Below are 26,701 nucleotides of genomic sequence, written 5' to 3'. Positions count from 1 at the left end.
TTATATTTAACTGCTATTTATTTTCAGATATAATAATTACACTCATATAAAAAACTGAAATGTTTGTATACAACTTAGTTAAGGTAGTTTTCATAAACATTTGTCTTCATGACAAACTTATTCAAACATATATAATTAACAGTAAATAAGCTTCTTTAGTGTTTTTATAGCTAACTAACGAACTGTGACCAATGGATAACTTTCCTGAGGTTAATGTTAAGTGACATATTGTTCAAAAGCTTGTTTATGGAGGTCTTTATGCGGTTGAAACATTGATAGTGTGATTATATGAGACATGATACATTTCGATAAGTTGTACTATATCTTTCAACATACCTTTTGCTGTTCATCATACTGTACGTTTTTTTTTTTTTTTTCTTGCTATAGACCTTACGTTGTTCCGCCCCTTTTCAGCGCTCGTTGTGTTCTGTCTTCCGGTTTGTATTTCCACAGCATGAAGGTAAGTAGATTTATAACCGCTCGTTTTAAACTCTTCCATGTCAATGGACATTTGTTATAGCATCCGCTTACACATTACAATACTTGTTATAACTTTGTTAACTCTACAATAAGTAAATCCACTTCACCAGCTAATTACTCTTCGACAGCGATGCCATAGAAATATACATAGCTACCGCATAAACGGAAGTTCAAAACAAAATTCTAAAGATGGCTGCGTGCTTGTTTCTCTGGCGCAAAGTGGAAGAAAAGACACGTGCTCCGTGCAGCCGGTGGGACAGCGATTGGTCACGTCACATTGAAGAGCGCCAAAACGCCATTTAGCGTCTAAATTGTGTGATAAAATGGATAGAATTTGACAGCTGAGACTTTGTTTTTTGTTTTTTTAATCAGAAGTAAGCATAATCTTTGCGATTATTGGATGGGAGGCGCTACAAATACTGTTTGGTGTAGGGAAAAACCGCAGACCTGGCAACCTTGGCTTGAACTACGGATGATTCATAGGGTCAAATAAAGAGTGCTTTAAGTTCGCTATTTGATTATACAATACCTATTTTTTAAACCATTAAAACGGAAATAGCAGTGTTAATGTTGTAAAATTCATCATTGTTCAGTTCAATAACTGAACCAATGTTGCAAAGTTCATCATTTAAGAAACAAGTTCAATTTAGCTATAAGCAGCTATACAGGAAGGCAATATTGTCTTTATCCTGCTAAATTCTGTACAAACACTGAATATTAATTTTATTTTAAACCCCAAGCTATATGAACTATACATTAAAAATAGCCTAATAAAACAAAATAAATTAATTTGTATGGTAAGATTTAAATTGTTAAGTTTAAAAAGTCTGTTTGAATACGACTAAATCAACTTGGCTGCACTATAGTTTATACTAACATAAGTCATTTTGTGTCAAATCAACAGATCCTTAATGTAAAAATTGTGTGTTACCACTTCTTACAGTGTTGAAACAACAAACGGTCATGTGTAAAGGATAAAACGTGCAAGATGGCAGATGGGTGTATGTGTGTGTTTATGCAGCGGGCTGGCAGCGTCGCTCTGTCCCCTGCACCTCTCTGGACTGGCACACATGAGGTGGCTTTGTGGGAGATCCAGGCGTAGGCAGCATTCCTTTGATAGGATGATACAGGGACTAAAGCTCTTCCATATGACACTCCTCACATGGCTGCTGTGTCTAGCCACCCTCTATCTCACTGTGTGTGTGTGAGGATTTCACAGGCACAACGAGGGGTTTGTGATGACAGGAGCCAGGCCTCGTTACACACCAAAGCATCTGTGTGTCTTTATCTGTCTCCGCTCGCCCACCGCAGAGAAAAAGATATTGACGCAAGGCCACAATGAGGCTTTCTGAGTTTATCGATTATCACATTTGGACAGAGATATCACATTCTCCAGCCGTCTGACCTGATGAAAAGCCATTTGTTGTGATTTCTCTTTCTTTTTTGGAATCTTTTCGATTTGTTGTAAGTGACAGCACATATTAAAATATGTTATTCAAAGATGGATTAATAAACACAGAATTTCACTGTGATTTACAATCTTAATTGAATATTGATGTATTTGATTTGTTTTAATTTTTAACAAGAAGTCCCAAAATGTACAGGTATATAAAGTACACTGATGACACTGCATTGAATCCAAAATATCAAACCATGTGATATTTGTTGTACACTTAAAAAATAAATTATCATAAATTTAAATAAGTTCCCTTACTCTATACAGTGAAGAACTGTAATAGATCTAATGGGACATTTCGCGTCATTTTCAGTGAAATACTGTTAAAATGTACAAATTTTGGAAGTGAGAAGGAACATCAGAAAGTCATATTATTTACAGTGAAAAATCTTGATTTCTCTGAGTGACAGCTCACATTTGGTTGTCAGTATATTATAAGTGTATCAAACAGATTTTAGTATTTTAGCACTTTTTTAAACTGTAAATTTAATTTCAATCTGTAAAACTTAAAATGTTGCTACCATATGTTTTATAGTAAAGTTCTGGCAACCACAACCGCCTTTTTTGCCGTAATTTTTTTTACAGAATGACAAAACAAGCACACTTTACAGGTAAACATGTTTGTTAAGTTTTAGATCGACTGTTTAAAACGAAGACAGAAGTATTGTGACACTTTGTGTTGGTAAAATATGTCAATAGTTAATGTGATAAAATGCACCTGGTGTTAGTCTGCTAGGACAATGTGAACTTGAGTGGAACTGAATTTATACGTCCACTAAAACTCATCAAACCACCAGGTTATTCACGGTCAAAAATGGTTTAGAAAAGTAAAATTAGTTCTGCGAAAAGCTCAAGCAGCATTTATTTGCGTATGCCACTTGCTTTGGCATTGTATCTAATGAAATGACATCCACACATTTTTAAGTGTTCCTAATTTTTTTTTGGAGTCTCCGACAGTAGATTTACATGCATCCAAGGTCAAAAAACACTTTTTAATTTTCTCATAATATACATTTCAGCATCACCTCATTTCTCAAAGAGTCTAAAAATGGTCCGTTTGAAGATCTCGTTAAACCCCTCCTTTCCGAGAGCATCCTCTGCTCTGATTGGTCAGATGGCCTAGTCTGTTGTGATTGGTCTACCGCTTACAGCGTCTGTCGGAAATGAAACGCCTATTACCATATCTAAATTTCAGCTCCAGAGTCTTCCTCAGCACTTGTTTACACAGTGATACGAACAGTAACGATGGCGTCATTTTTTCCATATCAATTACAGCTCGATTCCATCCTCATCCCTTAGAAGTGCATGCAAAGTAGTTTGCAGCGCTCAAAACACGAACCAAAATCTTCCAGGCCTCATGTGCAACTATAGTGTTTGAGGGCAGGTCAAAGTAGACATTGTTCACTGGTAGCCAATGAAGACCATAGGCTGCAAACTTGTTACATTGTTACGTAAGTATGTAACATGAAGTGATTCGTTTCGACAGTTCCGAATTGATTCTTTCTTTTCGGAGACAACTTTATTTGTCATGCACTTTGATCTTTAAAAATTTGCATACTATTTACATTCAGAAACAGCTATATTACATACTTCATGATAAGTAATATTCGAAAAAGCATAATATGGACACTTCAATGCACAAATGATTTTTAGTACACTTTTTCTCTTATTGCCCTTCAACTTTTTATCCTCTCCGCCTCTTGCGTCACTCGCCTCCGCTATTGCCGTGACCTCCTGGGTGGGCCGAACACCCCCTTCTCCGGTCCTTATATTTTTTTCAAGTGCTGTGCTGGTAGGTTGGAGTCTAATCCCTGTCTAATTCCCGGAGCTGATTGGGTTTACAGGGGCAGGGATCAGCAGTGTTGCCCGGTCCCGCACACAGCGACTCGGAGCCAGGCCCCTGCCCGGCACTGTCCGGCCCCTCCACAGGAACAAAAGAGCCCCTGTTTGCTCACCCCTCGCGCTCAAGAGGCTTAGGGACATTTTTCTCATTTTTGAACAGCTAATATCTTGCAAAAGTTGTCTAATCTCTTTAAGTTAAAGTTGAGCTTTTGTAAAAGCCCAGGCTAGCTGTGCTTATGACTTGACTGTTATCCAGCAGCATTTAATTAGGTCAGGGTGGGCCTCCAATGTGCACAACACACTGAGGATTTTGGGTATGCAAATGCGTCACATCATATCATCTTTATCGCCTTCCAAACACCAGCATCCAGCATGGTAGATCCAACTGACTGAATAATACATATGATGTTACAGATATTTTCTCCAGGTTTTTGGGGGAAGCTGCACTACAGCGACCTGCATTAACCTCCAAATATATTAATGAATGAGGATGGTTTACTAAACCAGCTAGCTACAAAAAGCCATGCGATGCAGAGATTTTACCAAGGTTAAAATGTGTTGTTATTCATGACATAAAGCGGTTTTAAAGTCAAAAATCACTTTAATGTCGAAAAGTCTTCATTGACTTGGCAACAGCAATATGATAAGACACCAATGTTCAGTAAATAATTTAATTTACATCACAATAAACAATTCTTTAGCCAAAATGTAAGTGATTTTGTAGATATGTTCAATTCAACTGGTATATAGGCTAGTGTATATATTTATTATGTTACAGCTTCGAGCATCGATCATCCAATCAGACGCTCATAAAATGATGAGCACTTCCATTTACTTCAGGAAGCCAGTCCAGAGTATCTTCTTCATCACCATGGTGCACCAACCAACTCTAGCACTTCCACACAAGTTATAAGAGCCTGACTAATCACATAATTACATACAATACAAGCTTGAATGGAGAGGGGAAGCACATGACATCAGCATGAACTGCAACGGGAACACTTGAATTACAGTTTTCTGCTCTTCTTATTTACCTTTGTAATGGGATCAAGACACAAGACACCACTTTCGACAATAGCCTGTGCATTCTGTGCAAGTACATACTAATTCTCCTTTCCCCCCTCTCTTTAGAGTTTGGGTTACAGGAAGTTAACCTGAGCCGCGCTCCGCCTCTCAGAGCCGTCAAGCTGTAAAAAAGATGGGGCGTTGAACACCTGGACGTGCTTTTGAGAGACAGGGTCAATGAGACTAAACGATGACGATACCGCACAAACTTGGGAACCTGGCGAGGCTGTGACCTCTATGTTGATGCTCGAGGCCTTGTCAGAGTTGTGCTTTGAGCTGCCACTGTTTGCCCAATGTGGTGTCTGTTTTGACAAGCCTGTCTAATAAAATATATGGCGAGCTTAAAGCGCTCCTCTGGCAAAGGCACCACATCAGCCGCATAAATCCATGAGAGAGTTCATAAAAAAGTCACAAGCAAAGATTTATAGAATTATACGCTAATCTTCTTTATGCCACACATTGGCACTAACCTCATGAACGCAAGTGTTTAACAATTCAAACTATTCTGATGAAAGTCAACAAACTGTGGGCAAGTAAAGAAGGAAAGGTTACATTTGAATAAACTAAAGATACTAGGGGTGTAACGGTACATGTATTTGTCCTGAACCGTCAGGGAATGGACATCACGGTTCGGTGCATACAGTCAGACGATGAATACAGTCAGTCACAGTCGATCCACACTCCAATCCAGAAGGGCACACACGGTAATGCAATGCTGTTTGCTAACTGCCACAACAGGAAAAAGCGCAAAAGAAGAACAGACGATCTATTCATTCTATTCATTCATCTATTCATGTTTACATGTAATCTCTCAACTAGTGTTTCAACCATAAACACTACAGAATAATATCTCACGTAGCATTACATTTACCTCAGGCAAGTCATTTACTGTCCACAGCATGTTAGTTCACTAGAGAAATGAAGCATTTCACTAAAGATATGCATTATATTAGCTTATATATTCATTATATGCACTTTACCTGTTAGTAATGTCGTACTTATTTAATATGTTTAAATAAATGTGTCATGAAAGATATGACAGTAACTATATAATCATATTTCAAAAATGAATAGAAAAATAATTGAAAAAATAATTTTATAATTAGATTTAGAAGTTAATGCAAAACCTTATGTGCAATAAACATGTTTTTTCTTTGAGTGTTGATTATTATATCTAAAAATAAATAGCAACTGAATTTAATAGTTTGGGCTCTGTTGTTAATTGTAACCTTTAATAGTAATGTGCAGTAAAGGGCTTCCTGTATATAGTTTACAGCATTAGCTGAGATATATATTTTTTATCCTTAAGAAAATATTATAATTGAATTTATTTAATGACAGAGACAAAATCTGTATAAACCACTGTTTAATAAAAAAGGAAGCAATTTTATGTTATTAGTTCTCCCCCCTGATGTACCAAACCCGTACCGAACCGTGACTTCAGTACTGAGGTACGTACCGAACTGTTCCGTTTGTGTACCGTTACACCCCAAAAAATACGTTTTGAGGATTAAAATTACTGAGCAGGGTAATGCATTGCAGGATCCAGACCTAATCCAAAACTAGACCCCATGAGGCCCAAACCCAGAACAAGACTTGTTAGTGTAAGAACCAAGCTGTCCATGTTAATGAATAACTTAAAAATGAAAAACAATTGAATTGATTAACTACAGTCAATAATCAAGTGATTCTGTGTGAGCTATGCTTCAAACATTGCTACACTAGTAATGGACAATGGACCTTTTTTGCCCACAAAATAAATGTGACCACACCCTTTATGTCACAACTCAGAAAATCACAAGATCACAACCACATTCGATTTCATTTGACATGGTCCAAGATTCTCTATTTGCCACAATCTTAAAAAATTAAGATTCTTTAAAAGGTTCAGCAAAGGAATCTCTTCTTATCAAGAATCGTTCGTAAGATTTTTGACTTGAGCTAATTAACACATTAGACATTAAATGCTGCTCTGTCATAAATTTACTTGACTTTTGTCTCAGATGCTTCTACTTTTCATAAAACTAGAAACAAATAAGATTAGAAAATTAGAGTACTGTATGTTGTTACAGTAAGACTATAGAATTATCAAATGTGAATAGTGTGAATGTGAATAGAATAGCATGGAAAAATAATTGATGAGAGAAGTTTTGAAATCTGTGACCATTTTATTGCTGACTGGTATCCTGGCAAATCTGAGAACAATTTGAGACACTCTAGAGGAGACATATGTGAGATTATTGGGGTCTTTTTTTCAGGGAAAAAAATATATAACCCAGGCTCATTGGGAAAACGTGCCTATGGTGACATTTCTGCAAGATGATATTACTTTGCTTGCACGTTTCACAACACTGTCAAAGCATAATGTTTAGTGAGTGGCACTAAAAGTGTTTCATTTTATCCAAAACAGATGAGCGTGAAACTGGCAACATTTTATTACATTGGTTGTTGTACATATCGCGGCAGTTCAGAAATGAAATGTCCAGTGAGTGCTAAATGGTTAATGCTCTATCGCATTTGAAAAGCATGCACCACCTACACCGAACCCTACCCTAAACCTAACCAATAGGGTTCATTTCAACTGAAAACTGCAGTGAATTGTATTTATAGGTACATTTTTGAAAATGCAGGTAGAGGCACATTTTTCCAATGTTGAAAATATCTTAGAAAGTCTCCATGTGCTTTCCATCTTATTCCTTTCTTTGAGACACAACTGACATTAAAGAGATCTCATTTGTGCTTGTTCTTTCCTATGGGTTCTTACAAACTCCTCATACCGCATCCATCCATCCACACTGTTCTGCCGCCCACCACCCCTCATCCCCATCTCTCTCTCCTTCCCTGCGGACACAGATGTGCCAGAGCTGGTGAGTTGTAAGCCGGGTGCGTTGGCACAGAGCGAGAGCTACAAAGAGCGTCTGATTGGAAGCAGCGGGTGAGGACCTTTAACGAGAGCCAGTGAATAGGGGACAGCAGCGGCCTGGACCGCCTCCGCTCTCTACACTTCTTCACACACCCAGCTGCCTCTCTCCATCAAAAGCCACACGCAACAGGCGTCCATCTTCTGGCCAGCTTTACCTTGGAAACACACACACACACAAGCGAGGTCTGCGCTTAACAAATCAGCTACACACACTCTGAGGCTTGGCTTAGAACACCGCTATACACAAGGGCATTCAAAGAATCAGAATCTCTCTCATTGGCATGGTCTTTACCCGTTACTACACATCCGATTCCACGTATCCACTAAAATCATCCCATCATTTCACTCCTGTCCCCCCCTCCCCCCTCCCCCCTCCCCCCGTAATGGAAAACAAGCCAATGTGTTTTAGATACCTGCCCGTTTACTGCTCCGTCAACCTTAATGTGGACGACAGAACAAAACAACTAAGCGACACAGTAGAGCTGTCCGGTTCGGGGCAATGGCACATATTTCACCACTGACATTTTAGACTTGTGGAGCCAAAGGCCTTTTAGCAGAATGACCTTTGGTATTGATCCAGACCCTCTGCATCCATCTGAGCCTCACGCTGGGCAGAGAGGCTGATTTCCATCAGAGGTGGAGGAGAGAAGGTGAATGTAGAGGTGAGAACAGCGGTGGGATAGGTGCACTTTGGAGAAATAGAGCAGCATTTGGAGAATGTCAGAAGCTTTAGAGGTATAGTGCCCACAAATGTGTTATCATAACACACGTGATATACAGTCAATGCTTCAATGTTACAAATTGTCTATTTTGACACCTATTTGCTTATTTAATCGTTCAAAAGGTAGAAGTGAAAAAACCTTCTCTAGTTTGTTATTACATTGTAGTAACAATGTCCTGCAATTATTACAATGTAATTACATAGTTATAACAGACCCAAAACATTTGGTCATGAAATTTAAACATAATCTGTGATTTTGTAGAATAATTCCTGCAGTGGTTTACATTTAACAATCCATGGATGTCGTTGTTAATTGAGTGACTGTATAAAGGTTAAGTCAAAACAATAAATAACAATGATCTAATAAAGAGGTGATAATAATGTTTAGAGTAATTCAGGAAATGTGATAGGACAACACGAGCTCCTTAAAAAATGATCCAAACGAAGCAATGATATCATTCCGCACTGCTTCAAAAATAATCACTCGCTATTCTATTAATAGCAGCCAAATTTCTTGACTTGGGAATTTGGCACGCGTTCCCAGACATTCTCTTTCTTCTGCCTCATGGTTTGGACTAGGAAAAAAACATTCTGCCACTTTAGTGATGCAACATAAAAAGTATTCTGGCTATTTTAAACTCACTTGTGCCATGCTTATGTATCAAAATCCTGCCAGCAATGCCAAGAAAATCAACAATTCCCTCCACCCCAAGCTATTTTACCCGCTCTTGCTCTCCTCAACAATGCAGAAAATGAAGATGGTAGTGCCTTGCAAACACTGTTTAGCATCTTAATTACCAATGCTGATAAACAAGCCTAATGACTAGGGGTTAATTGGCGACTCATGCTTGTCAAGAGAACAACAAACAATTTGAGATCGGCACTTAGTGTCTGTGCTCTAAATTACAGACACTGCACAAAGATCAATGTCCAATCAAACAGCAGACGAGCCTTTTGAAGGCCTGAAAGCACGATAAAGCTCTCCACTTTCCATTCAGCCGTAATTAAGGCTTGTTAATTGCCACAAAAGCCAATTGCCATACATCCACACATTATTCTCCAACTCTAAACAGAAACAGGAGAGCTAACATCCATGAAAATGTTTATTTGGAACAAACATGTACCTGTTTCATTTCACACTCTTTTTCTCTTACATTCCGTGTGTTTTGGGAGAGAGAGTATCTCTGTGCTTGCATGTGTTTTATCGTATTGATTTGTTTAAATGATCTCACTTACCCCTGAGTACCGTTTTGAGTCTGAGCAAACTGGTGCTAACAGAAATCATTTATGAGCACAGTTGAAATGTATGTTTTAAAAAATATCATTTTCACATTTTGTATCATATTTGGTAACACTTTACAATAAGAAACCATTAGTTAACGTTAGTTAATGCATTAACTAATATTAACTAACAATGAGCAATACATTTGTTGCAGTTTTTATTTATCTTTGTTAATGTTAATACAAATACAACCGTTTATTGTTAGATCACGATAGCTGAAGTCAAATGATATTAACAGATACAACTTTTGATTTTAGTAATGTATTAGTAAATGTTTAAATTAACATTAACTAAGCTTTAAAAATGCTTTAGAAGTACTTTTCAATGTTAATTTATATTAACAATTGGAACCTTATTGTAAAGTGTTACCTTATATTTAATATAGACTTTTAAAACAATGTACATGGTATATTACACCATTTAACAACCTGAACTAACCACTCCATGTCATAAAAATTATATCATATTTCTATGAGACTTACTAAACTCATAGTCATGAAGTTGGTCCCTCTCTGTGATCATGACTCACCGCAATGTTGGTTGAACCTGGCTGATATGAATAAGGGGTTATAATATTTTAAACAATATATAAAATAATATTTTTTGAAACAAAACTTCTATGCATTTTGACAGAAATCATTAACAAATATAGAAAATTACTTTTTATTTCAGTCATTTAATTAAACCTTAGTTCCCTTCATTATGATATGAAAGAAAGAAAGTATTGTATTTATGAAAGAATGTATTTTACTTCAAAAACTGAAAGCATGTTGATAACAGAGGTTTATTCAATTCATTGTATGATATACACTCTAGTTATTTTTTTTTAAAATAATTTCATTTAAAAAAAAGTCAACTCACATATACATATTCTAGGAATGTATAATTAGTATTAAATCAAACTGTGGTATATTTAAAAGCCGGGAAGGGTAAGTGCATACCAACCCACATGGCATGCTACAAAGTAAGGGTCAGTTATTGACTAACTCTCCAGGCCTTCGGTATTGGTATTGACTCCTATCGGCTCTCACTAATTGTGTTTAAGTGCCGGGTAATCGGCACTCTATTGTCGGTTTCCAAATTAGTAATCAACTCTAACAGGCCTACACAATTACCGCCCTCGCTGTGGCACATTCAAGGGGCCTTCTAAACGATATAAATATCCTCTGTCAGTGGCTCAGGGAAAGTTTGTCTTTTCTTGCTCCCACTTAAAGCAAACACAATGAAGACTAAATCCAACGGGCTTCGATAGCTAGTCCATAGCTCCTCAATCTTTCTGTGATTAAACACACAATAATGTGGTTTGGCTATACAGCAGTCTACTTTGAAATGTGCTATTAATTAAATAGTAATGAAATAATAGTCCCATAGACTTTCAGTGAAAGACGGATCCGAGCATATCATAAAGAGTCGGTGTGCACTGTTTTACCAACCTGATCTCATGGAAAAACGTACCAAAACATACATACCACTGCAATTTCCAACAAAAAATGAACACTAGAGGCAGTAAAACAGCAAGCACTTTTAATCGTTTTCATACACAGTTATGATTACCAGGTCAGATTATGGATTAATAAAGACTTGTTGTCACGTCTCCTAGCACAATATTACGTTATGATCTCAAAACATGTTTTACAAAAATGCATGATTTGTAAACAAATACATTTTGGATATTCACGTTCATCTGTTTCGGAAAAAAACTGAACACGCTTTTAGTGCCACTCAGTAGACATTGAAACTGTCACGAAACATACATGGCGCTACATATTTTCGTTTTGCAAAAATTTTCCCACAGGTATGTTTTTCTAATGAGCCTGGGCTGGTTTTAACTCAAGCCAATTACCAAACACCAAGCAACCACCTGACAATGACCTAGCAACAACAAGAAACACCTTAGCAACTACATAGCATCATAGTCCTGTCATGACAAGTCTCAGAGTGTTTGGCATGGTAATAGATATGACAATGTTGATTGGTCTTGGCTGAATAGATTTGCTACGCTGCTGCTGCTGCTGTTATTGCTGCTGCTGCTACTGCCGAAACATACACAACATAAGACATGCTGCTGCTGTACAATATAGCATACATGAATTACCCATAGCAGATGTATACAGGTGGAGCTGGGGAAGGTGGAGGGTTTCTGAAAGCACGCTACAATTGCTACAGCAAATGCTGACCAAGTATTTGAAGGTTGAGCAGTGAGTTCATTGGCTACTGATACAGCAGGAACCAATGATCTGTGCCCTATAGAGAATGATGTAATTACAAGCAGATTGAGGACCTATCAACCCGTGCCATCTAGAGTTTCATGACAGAACTTTGCAATTATGAGTAAACACCAGTCAGGTTTTCTTCGGAATATGCAAAAAATGGAATTTTAATAATGGGAATAAGAAAACAGAAAAGAAAACAGAAGCCGCCAATTTACATTTTAGAAAAACTCAGGCAAAAGTAGTGTGGTGAGGGCGGATAATATTAATATTAAAGAACAAGACTTCTATCATTCTTGTCATATCACTTTCATCTTTCATATTTTCCACAGATCAACTGTTGTAAGAGAGATTAGAAGGCAGTCAATGTTTTAACAGTGCAGTGCCTCGATCCAGAACAAGGCCGCCTCACAGAGCCGAGAGGAAGATCTCGCCCGCTTTTCATAAGAGACTGTTTCCTTTCCATTGATTCCATCTGACGGCAGTATCTAAAGGTGCACTGTTGGCAGTGAACTTCCTTTAAAAACTCCCTCATGGCGCGTCTTGGCCTGAGTAAATACCTGTATTGTACCTTTTTTTTTTCTCTTTTACATAATATCACTGCTGTTTGCATTTATAAAACGCTCTAATAACATGTTATTTTCTAGAACATCTGACTTCTGTTGATTTGAGCAAAGTCGTCAACTAACAGAGAAAGGAGCCTGAAAAAACAGTTGAGTGAGCAAACATACAGAGACCCACTGATGCATCTCCTGTATCAGTAGGAGTTTATATGCTGCTCAAAAGCAGAATTAAATTAAGATTATTATTGGTTATGTTCAATTTAATTTCTGTCGAGCGCATCCATGGTATTGTGTCGAAGTCCACAGAGATTAATTTTGATTTCTCATTCAGTTTGTAAAATGTATTTTGGTTAAAGCACCTACAGTATGATTTCATCAGTGAAACATGATGAAACATATTTTAATGCAGCCTAAAATGTCTTTTTTGAAGTGGGACTACTTTTTTAGGTGGAGGGACTGCTGGTTAAGCATTACCAATTTAATTCGCTACATACATAGTTTGCATAACTCAGTTATAACATGTAAACAGTGGTTTATAGATAGTTGCGTTAAATTTCTTTTATCTCCCTTCCTGGTATCCTTGTGCAGACAGGGACGATAATTCTCAGTGGCTTCATGCTAAAGCTTGTAATGTACAGTAAGTGTTATACTTTCACAACAGTGTGATAGCTGCATATTTTAAACATTTATTTGCAAAGCTGAAAGATTTCAGTTTAATTGTAACACTGGCTCTTGTTGATTTACACACTGAAGTACAAATTAAAATTACATTCTCCACATCACACTGTGCCTAAAAACAAGATCTTACCCATGATAAAATCACTAGCAGCTTATTGATTTTATAAAATGGTGATAGCAGTAACATTTATTATAATTATCTGAATTTAAAAAAAAGGGCTGCACAATATATAGAAAATTATCGAAATATCACAAATATACAAATGTCGCACCAGCTTGTGATAACTGAATGACTTCAATACTTTAAAATCATGAAAAGTCAAAATTTTAAGTCAACACAGATAGCAGAGAATAGACTCAGATGAGGAAACATTGATGATTTAGTGCCAAAAGAACAAGAAACGTATCTTGGTTATATCATTTTCAGTTTTTAAATATAATTTAAATTGATTTTAGAGAGTTGTTATTGATGTAACCGAGAGTTGTTTCGCATATCGCATTACCAAGTTATTGCACACTGTGAAGCCCTACTGTAGGCTAATCATGGTTGCCAATCAATGTAGCAACTTTACAAATAAAACAATATATATTCTATATAAATGTGCATGAATATAGAATATACGTTAACAAATGCACATTTATCTGCATTTTAAAACAGCTTTGAATGTGGCTTATCCAATCAGATAGTTGGAACTATCCATTTTATAATGTAAATGTTGCTAGGCTTTTATATTACAAATGAAGTCAGAATGCATTTTTGCTTGGCGTTTCATTACAATGCAATAAGGCCTTTAAAAAGAGCATGAATCTCTCATTTATCAGAGTTGCGGAGGCTAGCCAACTGGACGGAAGATATCAGTGCTTAAGTGTTATCCAAACAAAATACGAAATCTCTGAATCCTTTTCGTGTTAAAGTCTAATTTGCAGTTTTCTCCTCCGCGCAGGCTGACTGTGCTCCAAGTCTGAGCGGCAGGGCAGCCAACAGGCCTCACTGCTTTTAACAGCCTGCAAAAAGGAGAAGAAAGAAGGGTGGTGGGTGAACGAGGGTGGATACGGGGATGAAAAAAGTGTGATGGAAGAAGGCTTGAAAACAATAAGGCACTTTTCCTTTGCAGCCTGAACAAACATGGATCCTTATTTACCTCCTGTTTTACCTTTCCCTCAAACCCCGCGCAGACACAAAAGGCATTAAGGTATTATGTGGTAATGTTTTTGGAAGTGTATGATAGCAGAGAGGTAGAGACGGGCGGCCCCTTAAACGCTGGTAAAACTGCACATGGCAACCATTAGCGCAAGACCCTCGGTAATGCTTCTGAGACGGCCCGAGACCTGCCTGTGTGTGTGTGTGGTGTTTGGACCCTGTGTCAAGAGGTCCGTGGGGGCACGGTGTTCACACACTCCTCTATCCCGGTGGATGACAGTTGGAGTTCTGAGGATGTGATGACAGTGTGTAGAAAGTAATTTGTTTGGACGTTGCTTCAGGCTAAAACATTGATTTAACGACGAACAATGAGGAGCATAATTTCAAAACATTACATCTATCAGCACTCAACTCCCAAAAAACGCATGCCTCAGAAACTGTGATCACAATAGCACAGATTGTTTTCACCTCAAATTCACAGTGTTAAATGCTGATCTACACTGTTAAACATACAACATCAAAACAGAAGCACATTAGCACTTTTTTTCACTCCTGACTTGGTGGCTTGCTAGTCTTAGCTAGTTTAGCTGGGCCAAGCTGATGTTTAGCTGGTTTTGCTGGTAAACCGGATGGTCTAACCAGCTGACGAATGCCCCTATAAAACCAACAAAGTATACCAGCTAACCTTATTTATGGGTAGCTAAGATCAGCAAACCACCTTAGGCTTAAGATATTTTTTTCAGCAAGACATTTGTTTTTTGTTTTTTGTTTTTTTCCTGTATAAGTGTTCTTTATGAATGTATTGCAGCCAATAATAAGTAATCTGTAAAGTCTGTTTTTTTTATGGTATTGAGTCTGACTGTGGAAGCAAATGTGTAGTTCACAATCTCGGACAAACTACAGACCGGAGGATATTGATTTATAGTGGAGAGCAGTATGGGAGCTGTGTGGAATTCCGACCATATGCGTATGGAAAATTTGAGGTTCGATTTGAGCTTCGTATTGCGTTTAAAGACTAGTGTTGTCAAAAGTACCGACCACGATACCAAGTCGGTACTGAAATGTTAAAAATGTGACACTTTGATTGCTGTTGAGTGGATTGCATGTCTGGTTGTAAACACCTTTGATTGGTCATTGTGTTCATGCGCTCATCAGATATGCCTGTGATTGGCTACAATGATCAACGCTTCAAAAGCTTGTAGTAAATAGTCATGACACTCTTCACCGAGCGCTTACACACGGGAGTGTTTGAAAGCAGGTGTCTATCTGCGGACCGGTCATTGATGTCTATTTACAACATGTTTTTGAAGCGTTGATCATTGTAGCCAATCACAGGCATATCTGATGAGCGCGTGAACACAATGACCAATCAGAGGTGTTTATGAATTCACTCAACAGCAATCAAACCGTCACATTTTTTAAAATTTCAGTACCGACTTGCTATCGCGGTCGGTACTTTTGACAAAACTAGGCTAGACCGTATGCAACTGCCCAATCTGACAGGTTTTATTCTAATCAAAACTATTAGCAGGAAAGAATGATAAATATTTTTACACTAAATTATATTCTGTGAATATAATTTCTATAAAATTGGAGGTTATTAATAATAATGTTAGATATAATTGTTTTATAATTATTATTATTTTGGTTGATCAGCCCTAGAAAACATTTTTTCCTTTAAAACATATTGACAGTCTTTGGTTTTATGTGTATATAATTATTATATTTATTGTATCATAGTGAATAAGCAGAGGGTAATGGCTGCTTCATAACATTAGTTCAAAAGTAAAAGGCTACAAAAAACCTTAAATAATGCGAGCTCCCAGAGTCATATGACTAAGCGAGGTCAGCTGACTTTTTATACAAACATCAAGCAACATTTCAGCTAAAATATGCAGCCCGCTAAGCCTCACAGGACACACAAGAAACAAAGGCACATTGTGCAATGCAACCAGTATTCCTCCTTTTGGTTTACAATGTATTACACACTCACACACACACACACACACACACACACCTGAATGCCTCAGGTGAGCTTCTGCACTGAGGCGAGCAGTACACAGACCACACACCAACATGTCTATGCTAACACAGCCCTCCTACAAGTAAACACCACATCAAAACCCCAGTGACTTTCCACTCTCATCCCTATGTGGTATAATTGGTAAAACGTGTTGGCCATTAAAACTTGCTGACATCACATTGTGATGAACCAAGCTTCCGAATGCTAACAAGGCTATAGTGGATCAGCCCTCCAGACACACAAACGCCTGTTCGGCCTCACTCCGAACAATGAGATGCCTTATCAGAGCAATGTAAACAAAATCCAAATGCCATATAAACAAAGAACAACTCAAAACACATTCTGAAATTGTTACTCATACAGTATAGTTGATGTTTTACCTATTCTTAAATCTTAATTCCCAATCTAACTCTTAAACCCAATCTGCTAAACGATGCAAAATAAGATCAGGAAGTGATTAGGGTCAATTTTGATGACTAAGTTCATGTTGACAAAGTTTTGCACATATTGTTTGTTCATGTGCAATATACATGTGTGTGTGAAACATTATACAGCAACTATAAAATATAGCACACTCACATAAAGCGATATATACTATAGCAAATCTCACCTGCCTGACTTTTTTTATATTTCATTTGAAAATGTAACTTTATCATCGCCCAGCTCTTTATATAAAGTTGGATATACATGCATGTCTAATTTTATAGTGTACTTGTGTAGGGCGATACATACTATTTATCACTGCCTGATTACTTGTATCATCACAAAATGTAAACTATATAGGGTTAGTTTAACCAAAAATTACAATTCTGTCATTAATTACTCATGTTGTTTCAAACCCGAAAGACTTTTGTTCATCTTCGAAACACAAATGAAGGTCTTTTTAATAAAATCAGAGCTTTCTGTCCCTTCATTGACAGCCTACGCAACTACCACTTTCAAGCACCAGAAAGGTAGTAAAGACATCATTAAAGTAATCCATGTGACTCCAGTGGTTTAACCTCAATTTTATGAAGTGACGCAAGTGCTTTGTGTGCGCAAAAAAAAAAAAACATAATTTACCACTTTATTTACAAATTGTTAATTTCCAACATGCATTCACATGGTCACATGGATTACTTTAATGATGTCTTTACTACCTTTGTGCTTTGAGCTTGAAAGTGGTAGTTGCGTAGGCTGTCAATGGAGGGACAGAAAGTTCTCAGGTTTCATTAAAACCATCTTCATTTGTGTTCCAAAGATGAACGAATGTCTTGCGGGTTTGGAACGACATGAGGATGAGTAAGTAATGACAGAATTTTCATTTTTGGGTGAACTAACCCTTTAAGATTATTAAGATTAAGATCAAAGCTGCTTTGAAACAATGTGTATTGTGAAAAGTGCTATATAAAAAAAAAATTCACTTGACTTGACTTAAAACAGTCACAAATGTTTCAATTAAAAGCCTTTAACACAAAATTGTCACTTCACTTTACACACACACACACTTTCTTGAGTCTATTCAGCTCACTTTAGAGGGCAAACAGGAGAAACGTGAGGTTTAGTTTCAGAATGAAATCTAATTAAAACATGGTTAAGTTCACTCACAGAGTTCCATTACAGGCCTGCATTGGAGTTTCAGTCTTCAGTCACTGTGCTGGTGCCATTAACACCTGCTTCTATTCCAATTAGCCTTCGCAATAAAGACAAATGATCTAAAGGGGGTCCAATTAATTCACTTCTGTCAAACACTCTGCATCCAAGCTCTATCACTGTACTCACAACACACACACATACACACAAACATACACACACACACAGCTTTGTTTTGCTATCTTAGTGAGGACATTCCATAGGCGTAATGGTTTTTATACTGTACAAACTGTACATTCCATCCCCCTACACTACCCCTACCCCTAAACCTACCCATCACAGAAAACATTCTGCATTTTTACATTTTTAATAAAACATTGTTTAGTATGTTTTTAAAGCTATTTTAAATATGAGGACTCATGAAATGTCCTCATATTTCATGTTTAAGTCGTAATACCAGTGTAATGTCATTATACAAATGTGTCCTCATAAATCACAAAATGCATGCACGCACACACACCGATTTCCATGTTTTATGGGGACTTTCCATAGACATAATGATTTTTATACTGTAAAAACTGTATATTCTATACCCTAACCCTACACTTTCTGCATTTTTAGATTTCCAAAACACTTAATTTAGTATGATTTATAAGGTGTTTTCCTCATGGGGACTGAAAAAAATGTCTCTATAAAGGTCAAAATTTAGTGGTATTACTGTCCTTGTGGAGACACTTCACAACTTTATATGGCTCCTCTATCATAATAATTTAATTTTGTGTGAACAAAGTTGTTCTAACAATGTAATTCTACAGTTAGGGATAGGTTATAAATATATATCAATATATAAGTCGATATATATATCCTGATTTTTGTCATTTTTTTATTATCAGCATTACTTACTGTTTAAATTAGTGTGATTAGGTGGTTATTAGGGCGTTGCTGTGCAGTTTTTGGTGTTCTGAGTGTTTTTAGTGTGTTGCTATGCAGTTTCTATGGTGTTCTGGGTGCAATTCTGAGGTCATTTTGAAAACTAGGATTGAGTACTGACAACACAGCATTCCGCATCATTGTCATCAGTGAAAACAGATTTTGTTTGCAGCTGAATGGTATAGTTACAACAACAGGGCCATGCTAACTTGCAAAAGCTTGGCTCCTTGGTCCAAAGCATTAACCCCACAAATGAGCAACAGTAATAATGCTTCTAAACGTCTTCTAAAAGTCATAAATAATATAATCTCACCTATCTACACTTAAAGTGAGCAATGCAACAGAATTCATAAAGCTGTCTATATTGCAAGCGTGCAACTTTGCAGCATAGAGAGCACAGAGTGAATGTCTTGAAGCAGAGATGAAAGTTGAATTACTCACAGAGATGAAATGAGATTCGTATTGCCCTTCACTTGAATTTTTACTGCTGCAGCTGTAAGAACATTTGGCTGGAAACCCGAATTGTAGACAGACACAAGCCCCCTGCACTGGCAGATCACTTTTACTGACACTGTTTGAGTTCTCATATGGATCTTTATAGATCATGTACCAAAGCTGTATAAATGTCTTGTGGATTACTCATAAAGTTTCTTTTCTGTGAATATGGAAGCAAAAGATCAGGGTCAGAAGCAACTCCAACGAGGTCTTTATTTTTAAAGCGGAACATTAATTTGGACACTGATGTTCCCTGCTAATTTAAACTTTTAGGATGCATTTTAGTTTTTCAGTTTTATTTAATGTAAACTTATTAGTTTTTGTACCAAAAAAAAGGCTCAATTCTAAATTATAATTACTTAAAATATATATATTCAAAACCTTGACTGTAGTTTATCTACTTTAAAACAAGCTACTCATAATGTTAAGTAGCTTCTGCAACACCAGTATGAACTCTTCTTCTACATGAAGATGACAAAATCTTTTGATCTTGTTTGAGTTATTTGTGCTCACACAGGTCTCATCATTTATCACACACCACTGTCTTCTTCTGTTTGTTTAGCTGCTATTTGCTCTACCTGTGCTTACTACCACCTAACTGGAAGCAAACAAGACAAAAGATCATCTCCATGATCTCCACACATCTCCCCACCCTGAGTTTGAGAAGGTAGGCCATTCTAACAGGTGTCAGCATGTCAGTAGACAGTCTAAATCTACATTTGTGAAAATGAAAAATCTACTGCTGTTCCAATTACTGTTGCACACAAACGCTCTAAGCTCTTTGTTTTTTGAAGGCAAAGGTCAGCTCAATGTGAGAGGTGTTTTGGGGAACTAATTTTGCTTTGAGTGGATAATATGTGTCCTTGAGTCGCTAAAATGAGATGCACCTCTGGCTTATCTGTCAGCTTTTCCCAGCAAAAGACACACGTGACTTTTCCCCCACACATCTGATCAAAGATTGACAAAGGCAGGTTTGTTTATTTTTAACCAACAGATAGATGTGAAAATCACCTTCACGGCTTGTGTATCAAATCAATTAATGCATGGATATATAGACATTAGAGGCCAAATGGATCATGTTTTAAAACCCTTATTGTCTTTTTATATCCACAATGGACATTTATTTTTGAAAGCAAAGACAGCTCATTAGAAAATGAAAGTGAGAAATTATGTTGAACATGGCAAATTGTTTTGGAGATTTCAGTATTTCGTTATAATTTGTAGCTTTATGCTTATACCAAGATTGCCACCAAGATAAATTGACTTGTCATTAAGGCACTTTGACAACAACCAGGTATACAACAGTGTGACAAATTGAATAGATAATCTGTCCACAACCTTGTTCCATTTGCGTCAAATTAAATGTGGCATAAACTAGATTGGAGAACTGATAAATGGAGCCTATATGGTGTATTCGTGTACAGGATGTTTAGCAGTGTTAGGGAAATTTACATTACAATATTGTGTTACTCCCTAAAAAAGTAACTAATTGCATTACTTAGTTACTTTTTATGAAAAGTAATGCGTTAAATTACTTTTGCGTTACTTTTTCTCACCTGGGCTGGGCTTGCTTGATTGTTTTTCAATAACAAAAAAAAAAAAAAAAAATAATAATAATAATCTATTTTTGGCAAATGTTAAGGCCCTTTCACACTAAAAGTGAAATGAATAAGCCTCAGGCTGAAGGAAATGCATATTTACGCCTGTATAGTATAGGGTGAAGCTCAAACTAACCTTTCAGCTGTGCTGCCATTCTGGATTGAAGAAAAATAGGATACAGGAGAAGAAAGTTCAACACTTAGATTTATTTCTAAATCTAAAGTCATTTTTACTTGTTAGTATGGTTGAACTGGATCACTGAAGTTCAGCAGCAAAGACATTGGTTAAAAAATTGAGATTAAATGCATAAAGTATATTTGTGTAATTTAATATAGTTAATTATTACAGGTTTGCATACAATTCTGAGATTGCATTTCACTGTTTTTATTCATTTTGAGGAATACTGAATGTTTTCGTGCAAGTGAGATGAGTGCATGTTCACATTTAGTCTAGAACTACAATAACCATCATGTTTACACAGCACACACAACTCTTATGATTTCTCTCAACATGAGGACAGGAAAGCTGTCAATCAATAAATGTGAAAAAGTAACTTGCATTACTTATTTGAAAAAAATAACATAGATATTTTGATGTAAATTGCAAAAGTAATGTGTTACTTTATTAGTTACTTTAAAAAGTAATCTGATTACGTAACTCAGGTTACTTGTAATGCGTTACTCCCAACACTGATGTTTAGGTAATGTGTCCATTGTTGAAATGTAACCAAAATGCACCAATTTTAAAGGGGCTACTTTAAATTTTTACAAAAATAATTTTGTACTGTCTTTCAAAAAGTTCTTGAATGAAGCAATAAAAGGTGAGGAGATCACCTGCTTGGCTTCTAATCGTGTCTTCCAGGCAATCTCTAAAAGCGGTTTTGTTTTTGAGCATTAGCGAACCTGGTGGGATAACTAACCTTTGGACATGTCAACCTCTTTGTGAGGGCAAGAATTGAGAGGACCCGAGTGAAGCCAATTTAAACGGGATCTCTCCCGCAGATACTCGGCAGAACCCTGTGCGGCTTTTTTGATTAACTCTTTTCTATTAACTTCCCGGGCCGATAAGATCTTAATCAGAGCCCTCAAATTATCCGCCTTGACATTTATCAAGTCGAATCATCATGCTCTCAGAGCAGCCCGTCCGTCTGCGGACGCCTATTCTTTTCCAGCACTTTGAATGGAAGTTAATTTGGAGTGCATGATTTATCTCGCCGGGACTAACCGCAACGAGGCGACCACCTTTATTTTGTTTTTCAAAGGGAGTGCATTATTGCGGGGTTGTCCGGTGATTGCATTCGGCAGGGGAGGGTGAATGGTGAATCGGCGTGTCGCCGGGGCCGTGGCGCTGGGGGCTTTTCAGAGCACACTGAAAGGACAGATTAGGCGTCTGACCGCGGGGATGACGGACGGACAGCCGTTATACGTGCTGACAATAGCGTGAATACCTGACGGGATCAGGGTTGCTGTGACTAGTCCTGTTATCCACATTCTCCCACTTTTTCCCTCTTTTTCTTCTCATCTTAACAGGACAAAACCGTTCCAGTTGAGTTAACACTTCCTCCATTTTGAGTAGGGATATCACACGGCAGGCTGATTCGGTCGGTGAGGCGTAGGACATGTTGTACAGTGCATTACAATTATAGAATCAGAAAACATTAGAGGTAGTTACTTTATATCATATCACATTGTGTGTGTGTGTGTGTGTAGTAAGGGTGAGTGAGTGTGTAAACCGATCCCCCTTGTATCATCAGGTCAGTTGACAGTTGTAATGTTGTTGAAGGCCAAAGTGACTCACAGCTGCTAGCGTTCACACACACCCTGGCAGTAATGTTCTACATATCACAAAGCATAATGTACCAAACAACATCATGAATCGATATTCATAGGCGTATATCTCACAAATACAACATGCAATGTGCATTTAATTTGGTTACATGTATTAAGCGTGCGTTTTCAAGGCAGGTTAAGAATGTGCTAAGCTTTACTGAGACTTCTCTGCTAAGCTAGAAGGTTAGCGTTGGAATCTTGGGCTCAGACCGCTCATTATCTGCGTGGCTCTAATCACTGTCATAAGGAAGGGATTGCACCAGAGTGCTCCTGCCACTTACCAGAGACCACTATATGTGTACTCAACCCATAATTCTCAGAGGATGATCTTAAAAAAATGGAGCTAGGCCTATTAACAAGGCGTGTTGTTCTTTGCCGGTTCTAGTTGACTAAATGAGAAATAGTAGCTCCGCAACTGAATGCTGAGGAAAAGAATAGTAGTATCAGGTTATAAGGAGAACCACATGTAGAATGATCTGAATTGGAATGCCATTTCATTCAGAAACTTCTACAAATCCCTGTCCTTTCCATGTTTCTTTGTTTGATATTGCTTTCACAATAGTATGAGCGCAGATAGCACACGGACGTCTCCAAGATGTCTTATAAGAAGCACTTTGTCTGGAAAGCAACTTTTAACTAGTTGCCTATTAGCTTGCATATTACGAGGATATTGGCTGTTTATAAAGCACATATTAATGCCTTATTCTGCATGACCTTATTCTATATCCCTTAATCCTACCCAATACCTAAACTTAAATGCTGCAAAAACTACCTTACTAACTATTAATAAGCAATAAATTAGGAGTTTATTGAGGCAAAAGTTGTAGTTAATAGTGAATATGTGTTCCCCATACTGAAGTGTCACCAATACATTTTACCACTTTCTCCTCAAAATCAGAGCAAAAACTATTTTGAAAATCTGATTCTGTAAGACTGTGTTGGGCTATTTATAAGAAAAGCTCTTTAACAAAACCTAACTAAACCCTATAGTATACACTACAATAAATGTCAAAATATAGGAGCAGTACTAAGAATCAGTTTTTGTTGCCATTTGGTTCAAAGCTCAATTGTATGGCGAACTTGTCTGGTGTCAGGCTAAACCATTCAGATAACTCTCAAATTACCTCCTGAATGCTGATCTGGAACTAGTCAAAACAAAAATAGATCTTACTTTTGAAAGCATGGGTGTCTTTATCTATTCAGTAATAACATGGCCTGGGTGGCAGGTCAAGTGGTTCTGTTTCAGGCCTCTTTTGAACAATCTGTTTGAGACACTCTTTTTTTCCTCTTTCGTCCATGTGCGACATCCAAGTAGATGTGTTTTTAGGAAGGATCAGCCCTCTTAGGAATCAAATGACCATAAAAAATCATGGGAAAAAATGACCTTAACTATCTATCCTCTCCACCTCAAAGGGGGGGGGAATGAGTGAGGAAGATAAAAAAGAAAACGTTGTTGGTGTTTTCTTAATATTTTAGCAAATATAATCACAAAACCCACTAGGACATAAATAATATGCCACGCTGGGTTGAGAACTTTAACTCAAAATATTCTTGTTTTTTTTCCCCTCCCTGTCGTTGTGGTCAGCGAAAGCCGAAAGAGTGTTGAGGTAGCGCCTAAAAACATGGCAAGGACACAGTTCACACATCTGCAAGCATTTAGTGAGATGGATTTGGGTATTCTGTCCTGTGTTCCTCTACTGCTCCTCTGACATCCTTGGGAAAGAGAGACAGATGAGGGCAGACACTTGCCAAAGGGGCTTCAATACCTCATGGAGGAGGAATTTCCTTTGACGAAGCTGGGGTTACCTGTCCTGACTTAGAAATAATCCTGTTAAATAAAAGTCAGCTCACCAAATAAGGAGTAACCTCGAATATCTGGATTAAACCACCCACATCAAAAAAGACAGAGGTCATCTTGTTGCTATCAAATGACATTTGGAGCAACAAACTAAACATACACCCACCCATAGAGATGTAGTAGTCAGTAAATTGAGATGTTTTAGGGTTTGACAGTCCATGGTTACTGTATGTTTTTGTGTTCTACAGAAGAAAGTCTTAAATATTTGGAACAACATGAGATAAGTTCCTAAATAAGTTTTTATGGTGGCATTTTTTATGGCACTTTTCCACTGCTTGGTACAACTCGGCACGGCACGGCACGGCACGGCTTGGCTCGGCTCGCTTTACTTTCGGTTTGCTTTTCCACCGCAGTTTAGTACCGCTTCAAAGTGGGTGGGATTATAGACTGATCGTTATAGTTGTGCCGCCTCTGCTGCCATGGATCCGCTCCTCGGCTACCAACGAGCTACAAGTTGCGTGCAACAGTCATTTAAATCAAGTTGTTTAAAATAGTTGTGCAAACAAATGATACTGTGGTGGCTGTTACTGACTATTTAAATCTTGCGGGTTTGGTGTCTTGCATTTCCAATCCAATGACGCTGGTAGTGACGATTCTCTCTGACCAATCAGTGATCTGCAGTGTTTACACGTCACATTTAGTATCGGTACTGTACGGTACGATACCGTGCCGTACTGTGCCGTTCCATGCAATCGAAAAGCGCAAATTAGGTTCCATGTTGCCTTGAAGAACCTCCTTCATTGGTGAATAATAACTAGAAGCAATACGCTGATTGATCTGAAGAACCTATATTTCACATCAATGACATTTTTGTCTCCAAAGAACCATGCTATATAATCAACTCAAGAACCATATGTAGTTTTTGATAAGTATAGGGTTCTGCCGAACCCAAGGTGCTGCAGAGAACCATCGGAGAACCGTTATTTTCAAGAGAGACCCAATGAATAGTGAATGTGTTTCCATGGCTTTAGAACACAAACTCCTCGTGGAGCCCCGGTCATCACTGAATAAGGCCAGTCAAACATCACCTTGACAGATCCTTCTACCCTCAGGCCCCAACACCCAAACACCCAAACAAATCAGCCTGCTCCTTTTGTATCCTCCTGGTGTAACTTCCGTTTGCCACAAAACAACGGAGCCAGCATCCGCTCTAGAGGATGCCATGACTGGGCAACAATGGCCTAGCTGCCTCATTGTGATAATTCTTCCCTCTATTCCCCCACCATCTCTGTTTCGTGCTAATTAATTTAATCCTGTAAGCAGGTGTAAGCCTTGCTTGTTAAGGAGCCAAGTCCAGACTGGCCAGAGATGGCAAGAACACAGCTCCGGGATTGTGAAAGAAGGGAATTAAAAGAGGGCATAAACAACAACAGCGAGATGCAAAAACGGCAAGCGGAAAATCCTGTTTAGGGAGCAGACAGCGGGTGGTAAAGAATAGACTCTCTCTCTCTCTGCTGTGTGCTTTCTTTTTTTGTTCCTGTATGAATCATCAATATCTATCCTTACTCTCCTCCTTCAGTACACAGAAAGGACTTGCTGAAAAATGGGACACCCACTTTCTCTTTTCAGAGAGGGGCAGTGTCCACAGAAGTTCCTTTTTCCTTGTCTCTTTCTCTTTCACTTTCTTTCTTTTGCAGCTTTTACAAGGTCTGTTTTAAATGCACGCAGAACATGAAGATCCTTCCAGGGCCCTGGTGTGAGGGATCAGTTTTTGGCAGGGCAGCCTGCTGGAGAGCAGATAAAGGGCCAGTGAGAAGGAGCAGAATTTGGCGAGGGCGTTTGCTGGAGGACAGATAAAGTGATGCGGCCATGGGCTTTTCATATATTGCCACCGCTTTGCAGGCCAATGGTGCCATAGACGGATCTCTTTTCCGGCGTGTGACGTGCTTCCAAATGCCGCTTGGCATCGGAAAGGGAGAGGGTCAGGGGAATCGAAGGAAGGAATGAATATTGCTAGCTTTCAAAGGCCCAGGGACAGTCAATCAACCACCCTTAGCGTTGCACCCCCTCCAGAGGCTATCGTGATCCCGGTCT

The 26,701-nt window shown here is 38.0% G+C and overlaps 1 protein-coding gene across 7 annotated transcripts in view; it reads right to left on the bottom strand.

Moving 5' to 3' along the window:
* The window catches only part of prdm16 (PR domain containing 16), a 256,289-nt gene that overhangs the window by 200,692 nt on the left and 28,896 nt on the right, over window positions 1–26,701 (bottom strand). The window lies entirely within an intron of this gene.

The sequence above is a fragment of the Ctenopharyngodon idella genome, chromosome 8 (genome assembly GCF_019924925.1).
Source record: "Ctenopharyngodon idella isolate HZGC_01 chromosome 8, HZGC01, whole genome shotgun sequence".
Lineage (NCBI taxonomy): Eukaryota > Metazoa > Chordata > Actinopteri > Cypriniformes > Xenocyprididae > Ctenopharyngodon > Ctenopharyngodon idella.
This window is presented reverse-complemented; position numbering and strand designations above follow the sequence as displayed.